This window comes from Macrotis lagotis, chromosome 6 (assembly GCF_037893015.1).
Source record: "Macrotis lagotis isolate mMagLag1 chromosome 6, bilby.v1.9.chrom.fasta, whole genome shotgun sequence".
Classification (NCBI taxonomy): domain Eukaryota; kingdom Metazoa; phylum Chordata; class Mammalia; order Peramelemorphia; family Peramelidae; genus Macrotis; species Macrotis lagotis.
In genome coordinates this window covers 222,864,833-222,879,654 of record NC_133663.1, presented here as the reverse complement: position 1 = coordinate 222,879,654, position 14,822 = coordinate 222,864,833, and positions in this window count along the sequence as shown.

Here is a 14,822-nt window from a genome sequence, read left to right as displayed (position 1 = left end):
GGGATCCCAATTAGGAAAAACAAAAAAAGGACAAAAATCTAAACCTAATTTTTTTAAACTTTAAATGTGAATAGATTAAACAGTCCAATAAAATGCAAAAAGACATTAGGAAATTAAATGAATGTATCAGTGGAAGAGATTAGGCACACAATACACAGTAGTAAACCACTGTGGTAATTAAGTGTTTGACAATCATAAGGATCCAAACTTTTGGACAAGAATTCACTATATGGCAAAAACTGAGAAAATTGGAAAGCAAGTTGAGTGGAAACTAGGCATAGACCAGCACCTCACACTCTATTTCAAGATAAGATCAAAATGGGTACATGATTTAAATATAACGGGTGATATGAGCAAATAAGGAAAACTTGGAATAGTCAGATCTATGGATGAGGAATTTTTGATCAAATAACATGAAGTGTAAAATGGATAATTTTGATTACATTAAAAAAGATTTTGCCCAAACAAAACTAAAGCAGTCTAGATCAAGAAAAACAAAATGGGAAAATTTTTACATATATATTATGTATATATATATATATATATATATATATATATATACACACACACACACATACATGCAGACAGAACTGAGTTAACTTTATAAGAATACAAATTCCCTACTTGATAGAGGATATGAATAGGCAGTTTTCAGATAAAACAAAGTTATAGACATGAAATCATTCAGTCACTACTGATTAGAGAAATGTACCATTGATTAGAAAAACACCTCTGAGATACTACCCCACTTCTATCAGATTGGGTAATGTGATAGTAAAGAAAAATGACAAATATCAAAGGAAATTGAAAAATTTGACAGAAAAGGGGATATGGGAAAACTGGGACACTAATACATTGATGGTGAAGTTGTGAACTGACCCAACCATTCTGGAGAATGATCTGGAACTATGGTTTAAAACTCTGACCCAGCAATAACATCACCAGGTCAATATCCCAAAGAAAAACTATAGTAGCTATTTTTGTGGTAGAAAAGACCTGGAAATTGATGAGATGCCCACCAGTTGAGTTATTGAACAAACTGTGATGGAATACTATTGTGCTATAAGAAATGATGAGCAGATGCTCTCAGGAAAAAAAAAAACCTCAAAAGACTTAACATGAATTGACACAGAATGAAGTGACCAGAGTCAGAAGAATATTATACACAAAATCAGCAATAGTTTAAGGATGGTCAACTGTGAATGATTTGGCTATTCTGAACAATACAATGTCCTAAGACAATTCCAAAGGACTCATGGAGAAAAATGTTATCCATATCCTGAGAAGGAGCTGATGAAGTCTGAATGCAGACAGAAACATTTTTTTGAAAACTTTTTTTCATTTTCTTTTCTTTTGACTTGTGTTTTTTATAATATGGTTAATATGTAAATATGTTTTCCACATGTATAACCATTATCAAATTACTTGCCTTCTCAATAAAAGGGGTAGGGGAAGAAAAGAGAATTTGAAACTTAAATTAAAAAAAACAGCTGGGTGGCTAAGTGGCAAAGTATAGAGCACTGGCCCTGGTGTCAGAAGGACCTAAGTTCAAATCTGACCTCAGACACTTAATAATTACCTAGCTGTGTGGCCTTCGGCAAGCCACTTAACCCCATTTGCCTTGCAAAAACCTAAAAAAAACCCAAAACAGCTAATGCTAATTTTTTTTACGTGTAACTTGAAAAAATTTAAAGAAGGAAGGACTTCTAGTCAAGATGGCAGAGAGAAGACAGACACAGTGCTAAAATCTCATAAACAATATGAAACAAACCTCTTAACAGAACTCGGATCTATAAAACCCAGAAAGAAAAGCCAGGAGAAAGAACATCTACCTCAGGATTTGTCTTCCCTGATTTGGGTGAGTCCAGGTGCAGAGGGTGGACTCTACCAAGAGCACAGGTGAGAGCCTGGGAGCCCAGATAAACCTTAGATTAGCCTGATTAGAGGTAGGGCATGAGCCCGGGAGCCTGAGGGACTGAGAATCAGACTGGCTTGATCAGGAGCAGGGCTACAGACTGGTTGGCCATAGGGCCTTGGGCCAACTAGGGAGCAGAGGCATTGGTTGTGGTGCTAACCATTTGGAGCTTGTGGGCAGGGCTGGAGGAAGAGTTCCAGGGTGGGAGAGTTGTAGACATCAATCCCTAGGCTCCTCTGGTCAGGAGGAACTCAGAGTCAGTACTTTAATTTGAACTGAAGTCTCTTCCCAGAATAAACAATTACAGCTCACCTTCCTCCCCAGGCTAAGGCTGAGCAGCAGAACCATCTCAACTGTGAAGAGGGAGAGTTATGACCACTATTGGTCAAAGATAAAAGTATTCAATAGCTTTAACCACTCCCTCCAGGCCAAGGGAGAGGGCCTCAATCAAGGTCACAGACACTCCAGAGAAAGCAACCATCACCCCCTACTGACCAGCTGGAGATACTACACTCAGTGAGTAAAGCCTCTAGAGATCCCAACACCAAACCTCTGTGAACCAGCCTCTCCCCAACACAAGGTCTTAGGATAGTGAAGAAAGGCCAGCACAAAGGAGGATCCATAGAAAAATTCTTGGAAGGAAAAGACACTAACTCAGAGAGACCTAGAACCTCTGAGGAGAATATGACCTGCTCTCCAGCACATTTCTTCCTTGAAGAAATAAGGAAGTTTAAAAATCAATTGGAAAATTTGGAAGAGAAAACACTGCAACAAGAAAACAATTCTCTCAAAACCTCAATTGGTCAAATGGAAAACTTACAAAAATATAATTGACCAATTGGAAAAGGAGTTGCAAAAGGTAAATGAAGAAAATTCCCTAAAAAAAAGAATGGAGTCTGTGGAAACTAATGACTTCACGAGACAGCAAATGTCTGTTGAACAAAACCAAAACATCAAAAAATAGAAGAAAATGTAAAATACCACATCAGCAAAACCACTGACCTTGAGAATAGATTGAGGAAGGACAACCTGAGAATTATAGGCCTTCCTGAAAACATTGAAGAGAAAAAAAAGCCTGGACTTAATATTACATTTAGTGATGGAAAATTGCCTTGATATCATGGAACCAGAAGGCAAAATTGTTATTGAAAGAATATATTGATCCCCTTTGGAAAGAGATCGCAAAATGAAAACACCAAAGAATGTTGTGGCTAAATTCCAGAACTATCAGATAAAAGAGAAAATCCTGCAATCAGCCAGAAAGAAACAATTTAAATACCAAGGAGCAACAGTAAGGGTCACACAGGACCTGGCTGTATCAACATTAAGGGATTGAAAGGCCTGAATGAGATATTCTGAAGAACAAAGGGACATGGAATGCAGCCAAGAATCCACTATCTGGCAAAACTGAGTCTTCTCTTCCAGGGGAAAAGATGGTCATTTAACGAAATGGGAGACTTCCAACAATTCCTGATGAAAAGACCAGAACTAAATAGAAAATTTGGACATCAAACAGGAGGCTCAAGAGACACATGAAAAGGCAAAAAAAAAAAAGGTAAAGAAAAAAACTGCTATCCAATAAGATGAAACTGGCTATATCCCAGCATGAGGAAAAGATTCTCATAACTCTTGAGAATTGTAACTATGAGAGAGAATATACTTAGCCAGAAGTGAGGGACACTCATGACTTATCCATGAGACTACTATCCAGTGGGAAGAAATTGGCTATATCCCTACTTGGGAGAAAAGCTCTAATAACTCGAGAATTATAACTATTGGAGAGAAAATACTTAGCCAGAAATGATGGATACTCATGGCTTTCTATGACTTAGAATGATTTAAAAAAACACTACCTCCCTAAGAAGGGGATCAGCAAGGAGACAGGAGGATGGAGGGGATTGAATGAGGTAAATCTCATTACATAAAGAGGTACAAAAGACCTATTGTAATAGAGGGGAAGAAGGGAGCAGATGAGAAACACCTGAATCTTCCTCTCATCAGACTTGGCTTAAAGTTACCTTACACACACACGCACACACACACACACACACACACACACACACACACACACACAGTTAACTTAAGAGACATTTTAGGTTTCAAGTATTTAAAGGGGAAAAGGGGAGTGGGGGATGGAGTCAGGGTGAGGGAGAAAAAGGGAAACTAACAGAAGGAAGGGAAGGGAAAAGGAAAGGGGAAAGAAAGGGGAGGGGGGTGGATATAGGAGGGCAAACACTGAAGGGAGTGGTATTCAAAAACAAAATACTGGGGAATACAGATAAAAGGGAGGGAAAAGGAAAAATACAAACAGGGAAGATAGCATGGAGGGCAATAAAGAGTCACTAATAACTTCCAATGTGAATGGGATGAACTCTCTCTTAAAAGGTAAGCTAATAGCAGACTGGATTAAAACAAGAATCCTATGCTGCTTACAAGAAACTCATTTGAAGCAGAGAGATGCATATAGAGTAAAGGTAAAAGGTTAGAGGAAAATATATCTTGCTTCAGCTGAAGTGAAAAAAGCAGGAGTAGCGATTCTTATCTCAGACAAAGCAGCTGCAAAAGTAGATAGCATTAGAAGAGACAAGGAAACTATATCTTCCTAAAAGGTATCATAGACAACAAGTGATTTCAATGCTGAATATGTATGGCCCCAATGGGATGGCATCCAAATTCTTAGAGAAGCTGAAAGAACTACAGGAAGACATAGATAGCAAAACTCTTCTAGTAGGAGATTTCAATATCCCACACTCAGATTTAGATAAATCTAATCATAAAATAAACAAGAAAGAAGTTAAGGAGGTAAATAGTTTGTTAGAAAACCTAGATATGGTAGACTTATGGAGGAAATTGAATGGGGTTAGAAAGAAATAATACTTTTTTTTCAACAGTACATGGCACTTAGACAAAAAATTGACCATGTACTAGGGCATAAAAACCCAATGATCGTGGCGGCTAGGTGGCATAGTGGATAAAGCACCGGCCTTGGAGTCAGGAGTACCTGGGTTCAAATCCGATCACAGACACTTAACAATTACCTAGCTGTGTGGCCTTGGGCAAGCCACTTAACCCCATTTGCCTTGCAAAAGCCTAAAAAAACCCCTAATGATCAATTGCAGAAAGGCAGAGATAGTAAATAAATTTTTCTTACATCATAATTCAATAAAAGTCATGCAATATTGGGCCAGGAAGATATAGACCCAAAACTAATTGGAAACTAAACAGCCTCATTTTAAAAAATGAGTGGATCAATCAACAAATTATAGAAAGAATTATTTCATCCTAGATAATGACAATAATGAAACAACATACCAAAACCTATGGGATTCACTCAAAGCGGCTGTCAGGGGATATATTAATCTTTAAATGCTTACATGAATAAATTAGCAGAAAGAGAAAATCAATGAACTAAATATGCAACTAAAAAAATAGAAAGAACAAATTAAAAACCCCCAATTAAATAACAAATTAGAAATTCTAGAAATTAAAGGAGACATTAATAAAATTGAAAGCAAAAATCTATTGAATTAATAAATAAAAGCAAGAGTTGGTTTTATGAAAAAACCAATTAAATTGACAGACCACTGGTCAATTTGATTAAAAAAAACAAATTGCTAGTGTCATAAATGAAAAAAGGTGAACTCACCACCAATGAGGAGGAAATTCAAGTAACAATTTGGGAATTATTTTGACCAATTCCATGCTAATAAATTTGACAATCTGAAATCTGACAATTTGAAATTTGCAAAAATATCCCAGGTTAAATGAAGAGGAGATTAAATATCTAAATAACCCTATTTCAGAACAAATAAATTCAGCAAGTCATCATTGAACTCCCTAAGAAAAAATCTCCAAGGTCAGATGGATTCACAAGTGGATTCTATCAAACATTTAAGCAACAATTGGCTCCAATTCTATATAAATTCTTTGGAAAAATAGGTGAAGATGGAACTCTACCTAACTCTTTATGTGACAATAATATGGTGCTGACACCTAAATCAGAGAAAGAAAATTATAGACCCATCTCCCTGATGATTATAGATGCAAAAAATCTTAAAATAAGATCTTAGCAAAACAATTACAACAAGTCAACACTAGGATAATACATGATGATCAAGTAGGGTTTATCCCAGGAATGCAGAGTTGGTTCAATATTAGGAAAACTTAGTATAATTAATTATATCAATAAGAAACCTATCAGAAATTATATGATTATATCAATATATGCTGAAAAAATCTTTTTGATAAAATACAGCACCTATTCCTACTAAAAACACTAGAAAGTGTAGGAATAAATTGTTTGTTCTTTAGAATAATAAGCAGTATCTATCTGAAACAATCAATAGACATTATATGCAATGGGGACAGGCTAGAGACATTCCCAATGAGATCAGGGTGAACAAAAGGATGCCCATTATCACCATTACTATTCAACATCATATTAAAAATGTTAGCTTCAGCTATAAGGGAAGAAAAAGAAATTGAAGGAATTAGAATTGGGAAGGAAGAGACAAAACCCTCACTCTTTGCAGATGACATGATGATATACCTAGAGAATCCCAAACAAAAAACTACTGAAAACAATTAGCAATTTTAGCAAAGTTGTAAGATATAAAATAAACCCTCAGAAATTCTCAACTTTTCTACATATGACTAGCAAGATACAGCAGGAAGAGCTAGGAAGAGAAATCCCATTCAAAGTAACCTCAGACAAAATAAAATACCTGGGAGTCTATTTGCTAAGGCAGACTCAGAAACTTTCTGAAAACAATTACAAAACATGTCTCACAGAAATAAAATCAAATTTAAATAACTGGGAAAACATCAACTGCTTATGGCTAGGTAGAGCTAATATAATAAAAATGACAATTCTACCAAAACTAAATTACCTGCTTAGTGCCCTACCAATCAAAGTTCCAAAAAATTACTTTAATGAATTAGAAAAAGTTGTAAATAAATTCATATGGAGAAAAAAAAGTCAAGAATTTCCAGGGATTCAATGAAAAAAGTGCAAAAGAAGGAGGCTTACCCCTACTACATCTAAAATTATATTATAAAGCATCAGTCATCAAAATTGTGGTATTGGCTAAGAAACAGAGTGGTATAAACTAGGTGCAATAGCAGGCTGTTTGATAAATCCAGAGTCCAGCTTTTTGGGGTAAAAACCTCTGTCTTCAATAATAACTGCTGAGAAAATTGGAAGTCACTATGGAAGATACTTAGATTAGACCAACACTTCACATCCTATACTAAGATAAGATTCAGATGGATACAGGATTTAGACATTAAAAAAACAGTATTATAAGCAAACTAGAAGATCAAGGAATAGTTTACCTCTCAGACCTATGGAAAGGGAAGAGTTATGACCAAAAGTTATGATCAAGGAAGAGATGGAGAACATCACTAAAAACAAACTAGATGATTTTGATTACTTTAAGTTAAAAGCCTTTTGCACAGACAAAACCACTGTAACAAAGATCAAAAGAAATGTAGTAAACTGGGAAACAATCTTTACAACTAGTATTTCTGACAACTCATTTCTAAAATATACAGAGAACTGAGTCAAATTTTTAAAAAAACAAGCCATTCCCAATTGACAAATGGTCAAAGTATATGCAAAGGCAATTTACAGATGAGAGCAAAGCAATCCATAGTCATATGAAAAATTTCTCTGAATCATTACTTATTAGAGAAATGCAAATTAGAGCATCTCTGAGGTACTACCTCACACCTCTCAGACTGGTCAAATATGACCAGAAAGGACAATGTTCAATGTTGCTAAAGGATGTGGGAAATCTGGGACACTAATACATTGTTGGTGGAGCTGTGAATTCATTCAACCTTTCTGGAGAGCAATGTGGAACTATACCCAAAGGGCAACAAAAATGTGCATACCCTTTGATCTAGCAATACCACTACTGGGTCTATACCATGAAGAGATGATGAAAAAGGGTAAAAACATCACTTGTACAAAAATATGCATAGCAGCCCTGTTTGTGGTGGCAAAGAATTGGAAATCAAGTAAATGTCCTTTAATTGGGGAATGCCTTAACAAACTGTGGTATATATATGTCATGGAACACTATTGTTCTATTAGAAACTAGGAGGGATGGGAATTCAAGGAAGCCCGAGGAGGGGGATTTGCATGAACTGATGCTGAGTGAGATGATCAGAACCAGCAAAACATTGTACACCCTCACAGCAACATGGGGGTGATGAACAAACTTGATGGAATTGCTCATTCCAGGAATATACACAGTTCATCATTTTTAAGTCCCTTGTAATTTACCCTTCTCATCCACCCTCTCTATGCTTCACCTGAATCCTGTACTTGAAGATCAAACTTTCTGTTTGGTTGTTTCAACAGGAACATTTGAAATTCTCCTGTCTCATTGAAAGTCCATCTTTTCCCCTGGAAGAGGATGTTCAGTTTTTCTGGGTAGTTGATTCTCGGTTGCATTCCAAGCTCTCTTGCCTTTTGAAATATTGTATTCCAAGCTCTACAAGCCCTTAATGTAGAAGCTGCTACGTCCTGGATAATCCTGACTCTAGCTCCACAATATTTGAATTGTTTCATTCTGATTGCTTGTAATATTTTCTCTTTGATTTGGGAGTTCTGGAACTTGGCTATAATATTCCTTGAGGTTTTTATAGATCTCTTTTGGGGGAGATCGGTGGATTCTCTCAATTTCTATTTTATCCTCTGCTCTAGGATATCAAGGAAATTTTCCTGTAGAAATTCTTTAAAAATGAGGTCAAAGCTCTTCTTGACCATGACTTTCAGGTAGCCCAATAATTTTAAAATTCTCTTTTTGGACCTGTTTTCCAGATCAGTTGTTTTTTCAGTGAGATATATCACATTTTCTTCTAGTTTTTCATTCTTTTGGTGTTGAGTTGTGTCTTGATTTCTTGCAAAGTCATCAGCTTCCTTTAGCTCCATTCTACATCTGAAGGATTTGTTTTCCTCTTATCTCCTTTTCTATCTGGCCAATTCTGCTTTTTAAAACATTCTTCTGTTCAACAACTTTTTATTTTTATTTATTGTTTTAGTGTTTTGCAAAGCAAATGGGGTTAAGTGGCTTGCCCAAGGCCACAGAGCTAGGTAATTATTAAGTGTCTGAGGTCAGATTTGAACTCAGATACTACTGACTCCAGGGCCAGCGCTCTATCCACTGTGCCACCTAGCTGCCCCCTGTTTTATCCATTTGACCTAAACTGGTTTTTAATATATTATTTTCTTCAACATTTTGTTGGATCTCCTTGGCTAAGCTGCTGATTTTGTTTTCATGTTTTTCTTGCTTCTCTCTCATTTCTTTTCCCAATTTTTCTTCTACCTCTCTTACTTGATTTTCAGAATCTTTTTTTGAGTTCTATCATAGCCTGAGCCCAACTTCTATTTTTCTTGGAGTCTTTAGATGCAGAAGCTTGGACTTTCTCATCTTCAGAGTGTGTATTTTGGTCCTCCACGGGACTAAAATAATTGTCTGTGGTCAGGTTCCTTTTTTTTTTCCTGTTTACTCATTTCCCCATCCTGTGCCTAGTTTTGGGGGGGTACATCCTGAGCTTTTGAGTATTATTGGGACATCCCCACAAAGACCTCAGTTCCTTTAAGGTCTTACTCATCACTCTGGTGCCCAAGACTGCAACCAGGGTCTCAGTGTGGTCACAGACCCAAGAGACCTGTCCCAGGGAATGAGGACAGACCTCAGCAGTCTCCCTTCACTCCCTTACCTTCCATGGGCTGAACAATCAGAGAGCAGCTGCCTGGTGGCTCCTGCTGGATGACTCTGCAGGCTTACTTCTGTTTCTTGGAATCTGGGATGCACTAAGGGCCACAATGAGGAGAGCCATGCTGGCCTGCACTTTGTGCTCACTCTGGCAGAGATCTCCTTGCTGATCTTCCAAGTTGTGCTTGGTGCACCCTGGGATGGCAGGTCAGGAAAATGCTTCTGCTGCCAGGTACCCTGGGGTGTTCCCAGAAGACTGAAGCTCCTTTGTGCTGCTGCCCTTCAACCCCATGGAACAGAGCCTTCCTACTGTTTTCCAGGTTACCTTGGGCTGGAGAGTTGCCTTACTGTATCTTTATGTGCTTTTTGTGTCTGTCAAATTTAGTTAAAAGTTATAATTTTAAGGTTTTTGAGTTATTTTGGAGAGAGCACCTAAGAGAGACTTCTCCTGACACCATCTTGGCTCTGCCCCCTACTCTTGGTTCTTGACTTTCTTCACACAAATAGATCTTATTATTCAATGCTACCTTTCCCCATTCACTTTCACTTAGCCTATTTCCTCTTAATAAGGTATACCTATGCAGAGTTCCTCTTATAGATTTGTTTCATCCCACCAAGTCTTAGTGATACTTATAAGGTTGAATCTACTTCCCCATAGTGATACCTCAGCTTCTTTTATTCCCTAAATTTGGGGATTTGGGACATCTAAGGCAATGAATTTTAATCCTGGTTCTATTCTTTTAATCTTGTCTCCTTCGAAATTACAGGTATTTCATCTGCCACACTTCTTTTACTGAAGATACTCTTTATGATATTGAGCTTGGTGGGTATAGAAGAATGCATGCTTTTTTAGTAAACCTCTTTTGATTTTATTTGAAAGACCCAGATATAATTTTACCAGCCTTTAATAGGTACTTTTGTCTCTTACCTGTAGACATTTTAAGAAATATCCAGAAAAACATTCCATTCCCACTCTTTTTCTTTCTGGTAATGTAGCATATGTTTTATTTTTTAAATTTATTTTTATTAAAGATTTGAGTTTTACAATTTCCCCCCCCATCTTACTTCCCTCCCCCCACCCCCACCCCCCACCCCCATGGAAAGCATCCTGTCAGTCTTTGCTTTGTTTCCATGTTGTACCTTGATCCAAATTGGGTGTGATGAGAGAGAAATCATATCCTTAAAGAAAAAACAAGAAGTCTAAGAAGTAACAAGATCAGACAATAAGATATCTGTTTTTTCTAAATTAAAGGGAATAGTCCTTGAACTTTGTGCAAACTCCATCTCCTTATCTGGATACAGATGGAACTCTCCTTTGCAGACACCCAAAATTGTTCCCGATTGTTGCACTGATGGAATGAGCAAGTCCTTCAAGGTTGATCATCACTCCTATGTTGCTGATAGGGTATACAGTGGTTTTCTGGTTCTGCTCATCTCACTCAGCATCAGTTCATGCAAATCCCTCCATGCTTCCCTGAAATCCCTTCCCTCCTGGTTTCTAATAGAACAATAGTGTTCCATGACATACATATACCACAGTTTGCTAAGCCATTCCCCAATTGAAGGACATTTACTTGATTTCCAATTCTTTGCCACCACAAACAGAGCTGCTATGAATATTTTTGTACAAGTGATGTTTTTACCCTTTTTCATCATCTCTTCATGGTATAGACCCAGTAGTGGTATTGCTAGATCAAAGGGTATGCACATTTTTGTTGCCCTTTGGGAATAGTTCCAGACTGCTCTCCAGAAAGGCTGGATGAGTTCATAGCTCCAGCAACAATGTATTAGTGTCCCAAATTTCCCACAACCCTTCTAGCAATGATCATTATCCTTTCTGGTCATATTGGCCAATCTGAGAGGTGTGAGGTAGTACCTTAGAGAAGATTTAATTTTCATTTCTCTAATAATTAATGATTTAGAGCAATTTTTCATATGGCTATGGATTGCTTTGATCTCATCTGTAAATTGTCTTTGCATATCCTTTGACCAGTTGTCAATTGGGGAATGGCTTTTTTTAAAAAAACATGACTCAGTTCTCTGTATATTTTAGAAATGAATCCTTTGTCAGAAACATTAGTTGTAAAGATTGTTTCCCAGTTTACTACATTTCTTTTGATCTTGGTTACAGTGGTTTTATCTGTACAAAAGCTTTTTAATTTAATGTAATCGAAATCATCTAATTGGTTTTAGGTGATGTTCTCCAACTCTTCCTTAGTCATAAACTGCTCCCCATTTTATAGATCTGACAGGTAAACTAGTCCTTGATCTTCTAATTTGCTTATAGTATTGTTTTTTATGTCTAAGTCCTGTAACCATTTGGATCTCATCTTGGTAAAGGGTGTGAGGTGTTGGTCTAATCTAAGTTTCTTCCATACTAGCTTCCAATTAACCCAGCAGTTTTTATCAAAGAGGGAATTTTTATCCCAATGGCTGGACTCTTTGGGTTTATCAAACAGCAGATTACTATAATCATCTCCTGCTTTTACACCTAGTCTATTCCATTGGTCCACCACTCTATTTCTTAGCCAATACCAAACAGTTTTGATGACTGATGCTTTATAATATAATTTTAGATCAAGTAGGGCTAAGCCACCTTCTTTTGCACTTTTTTTCATTAAGCTCCTGGCAATTCTTGACTTTTTATTTCTCCATATGAATTTACTTAGAATTTTTTCTAACTCATTAAATTAATTTTTTGGAATTTTGATTGGTAGGGCACTAAACAGATAGTTTAGTTTTGGTAGAATTGTCATTTTTATTATATTAGCTCTCCCTATCCATGAGCAGTTGATATTTGCCCAGTTATTTAAATCTGATTTAATTTGTGTGAGAAGTGTTTTATAATTGTTTTCAAAAAGATTCTGAGTCTGTCTTGGCAAATAGACTCCCTAGTATTTTATATTGTCTGAAAGTACTTTGAATGGGATTTCTCTTTCTAGTTCTTCTGCTGTATCTTGCTAGACATATATAGAAAAGTTGTGGATTTATGAGGGTTTATTTTATAACCTACAACTTTTCTAAAATTGCTAATTGTTTCCAGTAGTTTTTTGGATGATTTCTTGGGATTCTCTAGGGAGACCATCATGTCATCTGCAAAGAGTAAGAGTTTTGTCTCTTCCCAATTCTAATTCCTTCAATTTCTTTTTCTTCTCTAATTGCTGAAGCTAACATTTCTAATACAATATTGAATAGTAGTGGTGATAATGGGCGCCCTTGTTTCACCCCTGATCTTATTGGGAATGCCTCTAGCCTCTCCCCATTGAATATAGTGCTTGTTGATAGTTCCAGATAGATACTGCTAATTATTCTAAGGAACAGTCCATTTATTCCTACACTCTCTAGTGTTTTTAGTAGGAATGGATGCTGTATTTTGTCAAGATCTTTTTCAGCATCTATTGATATGATCATATGATTTCCGATAGGTTTGTTGTTGATATAATTGAGTATACTAACAGTTTTCCTAATATTGAACCAACCCTGCGTTCCTGGAATAAATCCTACTTGATCATAATGTATTATCCTAGTGATAACTCGTTGTAATTGTTTGTCTAAGATTTTATTTAAGATTTTTGCATCTATATTCATCAGGGAAATAGATGTATAATTTTCTTTCTCTTTTAACTCTTCCTGATTTAGGTAATAGCATCATATTGGTTTCATAAAAAGAGTTAGGCAGAGTTCCATCTTTACCTATTTTTCCAAAGATTTTATATAGAATTGGAGCCAATTGTTCCTTAAATGTTTGGTAGAATTCGCTTGTGAATCTATCAGGCCCTGGAGATTTTTTCTTAGGGAGTTCAATGATGGCTTGTTGAATTTCTTTTTCTGAGATAGGGTTGATTAGGTATTTAATCTCTTCTTTATTTAACCTGGGCAACTTATATTTTTGTAAATATTCATCCATTTCACTCAGATTATCAAATTTATTGGCATAGAGTTGGGCAAAACAATTTCAAATTATTACTTTAATTTCCTCCTCATTAGTGGTGAGTTCACCTTTTTCATTTATGATACTAGCAATTTGGTTTTCTTCTTTCTTTTTTTAATCAAGTTGACCAGAGGTTTAATAATTTTATTGTTTTTTTTTCATAATACCAGCTTTTGGTTTTATTAATTCAATAGCTTTTTTGCATTTGATTTTATTAATTTCTCCTTTAATTATTAGAATTTCTAATTTGCTATTTAATTGGGGATTTTTGATTTGTTCTTTCTCTATTTTTTTTTCCATGTTTACTTCATTGATGTCCTCTTTCTCCACTTTATTCATGTAAGCATTTAAAGCTATACTATATCCCCTGAGAGTCACTTTGAATGAATCCCATAGGTTTTGGTATGTTGTTTCATTATTATCATTATCTAGGATAAAATGGTTAATTCTTTCTATAATTTGTTTTTTCATCCACTCATTTTTTAAAATGAGGTTATTCAGTTTCCAATTTGTTCTGGGTCTGTATCTCCTTGGCCCAATATTGCATATGACTTTTATTGCATTGTGATCTGAGAAAGATGTATTCACTATTTTTGCCTTTCTGCAGTTGATCATTAGGTTTTTATGTCCTAGTACATCGTCAATTTTTGTATAAGTTCCATGTACTGCAGAGAAAAAGGTATATTCCTTTCTACCCCCATTCAGTTTCCTCCATAATTCTCCCATATCTAATTTTTCTAACAATCTATTTACTTCCTTAACTTCTTTCTTGTTTATTTTATGATTCAATTTATCTAGATCTGAGAGTGGGAGGTTGAAGTCTCCCACTAGTAGAGTTTTGCTGTCTATGTCTTCCTGTAGTTCTTTCAGCTTCTCCTCTAAGAATTTGGATGCTGTCCCATTGGGTGCATATATATTCAGTACTGAAATAACTTTATTATCTATGGTACTTTTTAGGAGTATAAAGTTTCCTTCCTTATCTCTTTTAACGCTGTCTATTTTTGCTGCTGCTTTGTCTGAGATAAGGATTGCTACCCCGGCTTTTTTTACTTCAGCTGAAGCAAGGTATATTTTGCTCCAACTTTTTACCTTTACTCTATATGTATCTCTCTGCTTCAAAAAAGTTTGGTTTTTAATCCACTCTGTTATTTGCTTACATTTTTAAGGGAGAGTTCATCCCATTCACATTCAAAGTTATGATTACTTATTCTTTGCCCTCTGAGCTTTCTTCTGTCTGTTTACATTTTTC